Below are 6,189 nucleotides of genomic sequence, written 5' to 3'. Positions count from 1 at the left end.
TAATGAAGGACTGTGGAGCCAAAGGGAGTGATTTTTCTTTTATGACTCTTACAAATGATTGGTTTATTTGATTAGATTTATTAAAGTGGCTTGCAACCACTTAGTAGTCACCAAAATTACATGGCACTTACAAAAATGTTGGTGCAGTAAGTAACTCGATGACCAGCTGCAGAATTTAACTCTGCATTTATTCCCTTTGGTTTCGCAGAATTGTAGTTTAGGTCTTAGATACACATTCAGTAAAGAAGTAGATGCAACAATGTAAATTGTTCTTTAACATCTCTTTGGTTTTGTCCTTCTGCCAGAGGTGAATACAACCACATTTTCCACATCCTTTCCTATTGAATCAGTAGAGCAAAATGGTCCTTCAACCAGTTTGATGTGAAATCTGGTAGTCTAGTAACACAACCCAAATTACTGTGAGAGGCAGTTGATGCTGAGCTTCCAGATTTCATATGATATCAGTTTTTAAACACTTAAACATTGCTTGTAAGAGGTTTGGAAAAGATAACGGGCTGAGTAGGGAGTGGAGTAAGGATTTGCAACATCTTAAATCACTGCAACTGTTTCTTAAATGAAAAAGCACACAAGCCTTGGAATTCTGCTCTGCCATCACAGTAATTACTGTACCACAGCTTTCTGTCCTTTACAAACCACTTGGAAATGCTGATAAAAGTGTTCAGAATAGACAGGCTTCTGACTTACATCCGTTCCAGAAGTATGGCCATTAGTCACTCAGAAGACAGTTGATTTTTGCCTTGAAAAATAGATTTCAAAATGTTGAGTTAGAAAATCTGTGTGAAGAATGCAAGGCTAGAAGTTCACTGATTCCAAAATTTAACAGGTGCTATTTTTTTGACACATAAATTGTCATTTATTCTCAATAAGTGGGAAAAGAAAAAGCTTTTTTTTTTTTTTTACCCATAAATTGTCAATTGTTCCCAATAAGAGGTAAAAGAAAGTGTAAAAGCCTCCCTAGGATTTAATAAATTGTAATTGAGAGCATGCTAAGTCCATGAAACACTTTCACAGAAATGTGGCTAGGAGCAAAAGCATTCACCAACAAAAAGACACCAGACCAAAGAAGTTTTGAGCTTAAGTGAAAAAAGAGGTGCTACACTTCCCATTCAGCACTATATATGCACAACATAAAATCCACAGAAAACTGAGAAGGAAAATTCTCCCCCAAAAAACAGCAGTTATCTTCCACTGTATTTTTAGCATGGGAACATTGCCAGACAGCATCACTCAGCAGCCTCCCATAGTGTTCTTTGCTTCAACCAGACAATCTGAAAACCTGGGGAATGACTTTGCACACATGCTTGAGCCAAGGAAGCTGCAGGAAGTTTTCCATCCTTGCTTAGCGCAGTCAGGGGTACTAAGAGCCGTATTTGTCAACAGCATTGCACTGCTCTCAGTATCATGTCAGTTATCCTTACTCCTGAGGTTTCTGCTGGCAGCGCTGTCCATGCCAATGCTGCTAACAACACTGCGGCTGAACCACTGTGAGCAAAATTCTTTATAGTGCACCAAACTTGAGCTGACTTAAAATAGCAGTGATGCACTGTCATCAGAAAGCGTCTGCAAGCAGAAGAGCTATCATTAAAGCTGGCCAAAAGCTGCCCATTGTGAACAGCTACGCTTCTTGTTCTCTAGTTCTCTTTCCAACCCAATAGCTTTGACTAGAAGGCTGAATTTATTTGGAATGTGCACAAGTACACACCATCAAGGGTGGAAATGGGAAAAAATATTCAGTGGGAGATTTTTAGTGGCACTACAGTATTCACCTTTCCTTCACTGGCTGTGGGAGCGTGGTCAGGTCACGTAGCTCATGGCAGCTCTACCCTGAAGGCAAAAGTCATAAGTACAACTTACATAGATATACTGAAGCTAGCTAGAGAGGCTATGGAAGGTGTTGCCACATAGGTCACTAGAGGCAGCAAAGCCCATTTAGAGAATCCAGGTAAATGTTTGTAGCTGGCCACACCAAGCTGCTGCAAGATCTTTCTCCAAATCATCTGCCCAGATATTCACTCCAGACTATCCCTGCAAGCTGCAGGCACATACTGATTGCAGTACGGGTACATACTCTGTTTTAGTAAGTACTTTCAGTGGTCAAGCTCTCTATCCATTCATAAGAGTTGGCTGTCAATCAGAAACTGTTCATGCATCCTCTCCCCAGGGGACTCCATTGACACAGGATTATTCTCAAATGATGTGTGGAATAAGAGTGCCTTTTTCTGCATTAGTATATTCAGCTTTGCTGCTGAGTAATACAACTTCAGCAAGACATTCATCATTCTGTAGGAGTCATTATCCACACATGGAATTCCTCTGAACAACTAGTCTGCAGATTCTCACCCCTGATTTACTCCAGACTTGTTTGCAGGTTCCCTGGTTTGAAGGAGGTAGCTCACTGTTACTTCTCATCCAGCTCCCCAGAACTTTTTCTTTTCCTCATAAATGCCTTGATATAGATTCCTCCATGCATTTCCCTCTTGGCAGACCCCAACTGAAGGGTTGTGCATCTTCTGCCAGCAATTCAGGACCTTTCTTTGCTGTAGGGCCCTGTCCCAGCTTTTCTGTATGTGCAATTTATTAAATACATCATTTGCTACCCGAATAAGACATTTGCCTGCTCCCTTATGCCTGCCAGCAGTAACATTTCTGTGCTAGATGAGCTTTAGGGGCTTGCTTGAGAGCTGAAACGTGTTTCTGGGTCCAAGCAGGCAGGTATTTTGGATGAGAGCAGCAGGTTTTTATCTCATTTCAGATCCCTGCAGCCTTCTTCCACCTCCAGGGAAAGACCCCGTGCTTCCATCCTCATCCTGTGCTAGCCAGAGCCAGATTAGCACTACTGCTCTGCAGCAATTAGCCAAAGCAGCGTCTCTCTTAATGCTGCCAGTGAGACAGCAAGGAAGATGGTAAATGCCTGCAGTTTATACTCTGCCTCGGGGTACGGAGGGGAACAAAAATGCCAAAGATCTGCCTGGATCCTAATAAAACCCTGCTCAGGCAGGTGCTGGCAACCCACAGCTCCGGAGCTGCAGCACCCCAGGGCACCAGCCCTGCTGAGCCAGCTCTGGGGGCAGCCCCAGGCTACCGACAATGCCACCCCAGGCACCCCTTAGTGGCGCTCAGGGGGGTGTCCAGCACCACCTCCTACTAAAAAATGGATAAAACACCTTGTACACTGCAGTATGTGGTTTTAGCCATTTGTGTAAACACACATAATCTGTTCTTTTTTGCTGCCATAAGCATTTGTAATCTTACATACCTGCCAAAGTTTTTTCCTTTGCATTACTTTTCAGAGTATTGAACCCAAGTGTTTTTTATGCTGAAGTGATGTAAAGGGTAATGACAAACAAAAAATTGCAAAATGATACCGACATTAATTTCCACCTTGCCACCAACCATCATTATCTGGGGTCTCAAGTGGAAACAACTTTGCCTTCCTCCCAAACCCCTCTCACTGCTCATGACAGGAGGCAATTTTATTTAATGAAGACATCCATACTTCAGTATAAAGGTGTCAAGTGAATTATTCATGAGCTCCCTTATCTCCAAAGCGTTCCAGCTGCTTTATCTCATTGTAAAATTATAAAAGAAAATTAAAGTTTTTTGTGGAAGTGCAGCTGTTGCTTTGAAAAGCATCTGTTTACCAGCTAATATTGGGAGACAGTAACATCCTCAGCTTTTGCTGTCAAGTGGCAGAAGTAAAGGACCAACAGAACTGGGCAAACAGATACGCTGGAGGGAAATGAGCATAACTGATAACATCAGCACTGTGAGGAAATCAATATTCAGATATTTTTAGGTGCCTCATTTTCTGCAATTAATGTCTTGAACAGTATTGAAAAAAATGGAGCAGCTGAACTTTTTTCCGCCTCTATTCCCCTTTCTTCAACATATGACTGTTCTTCACTGCGTGGTATTTCATTACAAACTGGCCCTGTCATTAGCACAGTATGTTGATAGGTATTTTTACACATGAGGAAACTGATATAGTCAGCAGGGCTGTAGAATCTGCTGCAGCAACTGTGGGCCTTATTCTTACTTTACGGCCTACAGTTACTTAAATTTGCACAGATGTGCAAAAGCAGTGCAAGAGAAAAGATATTTTTTTTTTCTTGCTGGTATTTTAGTATGGTGGAAGTACAAGTAAGCTGCATGTAGAAATATGGTTAAAAAATCACCATACCCTTATAGAAGTCAGACCAGACTACATATAAGCAGTTTGCTGAACTTATTATAGCACTCTAGAGGTCTGCGAGAGCCAGGGCACTGCAGGCTTTTGCCCTTTATTTCACCAACTACATCCTTCGACCTTGTGGAGAGAGTTCTGGTTTAAAAGACAAGTTATGATTTATACTTTCACCTCTTCTTCTTTACAATCTTATTGTTAAGAATTTTCTCATAATCATATACTCAGAGAAGGTGCACCTCTGTGCCTGTGCATACTTTTACAGCATAAGGTCGCTTCTACCAAATAGCAAATAATCTACATTTGATCACTATTTAGCTTATATAGCTGACTATTAAAGAATTCATTTTCACCTTTCATTTATCAGCCTTTGTGCCCATAACAGGGCAGAAATAACATCACGTAGGCTACCTTACTTGTGACATTTTCTTATTTTGGGGCAGATTTTTTAATCTCAATATTTATTTTTGTGCAAGATATTTTATTTAGAACAGTACCAACACAATGGCATCTATCCTCAGATACCATCTTCAGTTATCAAACCAAAGTAACATTTAAAAATTTGATCATAATCTTAAAGGCTCAAACATAAAGATAAGAAAATACATAATCATAAAAAAAAAATCACTCTCTTCAGTGCAGAAGTAGATTGCAATTACTCCTAATTAATTCTGGTGCTGTTGAGATTGGTATCTGGTTTAATATAGCTGCCTTGCCAACTGGATGCTAATTTCTTCCTCCTGAGTATGAAGACTTTTCTCAGTTTTAATTTAACTGATAACATAGGATTTGGCTAATAGCTGCCATGGCAGCCATAGTGCTTTTTCTCCCTGTTACATATGATGCCAAATTTCACAGATGATCAGGAGAAGCTACAGGCACGTACTTCTTGAATTTGAGCAATACCCGTCTGCCCAGCTTGTAGGACAGAACTTCAGGAGAGGAAAGAGGGATCAATAGGCTGATTCTTTTCCATCAGTAATCACTGGACCGCAGAAAGCAAGAAAAAGTTGATGGATCTACCAAAGAAAAAAACAACAACACGTTTCCGTAATGATGTTATGAGGTTGCTGTGCACTAGCTTGAGTGACTGCACCAAGTAAAAGGTAATGGCAATGCCTTCAGGTCTTCAGAGAAGAACAACCTTTTTGACTAAGGTTTTCTGCCAGTGTTGTGGAGGTAGAGACAGACCAAAATAGTGCTCTCACTGGGGACAGTCTGTGGTCTTCCTTCAGTTCCTCGTGGGCACCCAAGTATCCAGACAAGAGAGAAATGTGGGAAAACCACACTTCAGAAATTCTGCTTCTCACATTTTTTTATTATTTTTTTTTAGATTAGGAATGCTGATACTGAAATTATTTTCCATTTGCATACACCTGCTTAGTTTTCTCAGGATAAGATATTAGGATTCTTCTGAATCTATAGGATCATCAAGAATTACCACAGCTGACATTAAAAAAATCCACAAAAGAGAATCTGTCCTTGCAAACATCAGCAGGTATAACATCCCTCATATGGTTTCAATTTGTAAGTACTCCAAGCAGCAGAATGCCTCTGAACATCTGTTCACTGAATGTCCCGGAGAGACTGGTTTTGTACTGCAAATTTCAAGCATCTCTGGTATTACCATGCAATACCAGCATCTTTGCTCTCCTTGCTGAAATGTTTTTAATGTGGATAATTTAGAATAGATCTGTCTGAAAGCTGATAAATGCCTGCGTACCTTTAAAATTTCTACATATTATTTAAATTTTGAAGGATTTTGTAGAACTCATACACAGTCATCCTGCTTAGCTATTCTTTTTAGCTTTCTCTTTTCTTTGTATTTAATTTTCTTTCCATGGCATTTCTCATAACTGGAAAAGTTTGACTTTTTAGATGATGACTTTTCATTCCAATACCTGCTCAGGATGCATTCTTCCATTAAAGCTTCAATGACAATTCACTAAAATAGAAAATTATATTTTGACATTTGCGATCAGGCC

Source organism: Falco biarmicus, chromosome 2, assembly GCF_023638135.1.
Source record: "Falco biarmicus isolate bFalBia1 chromosome 2, bFalBia1.pri, whole genome shotgun sequence".
In the NCBI taxonomy this organism is placed as follows: Eukaryota; Metazoa; Chordata; class Aves; order Falconiformes; family Falconidae; genus Falco; species Falco biarmicus.
This window is presented reverse-complemented; position numbering follows the sequence as displayed.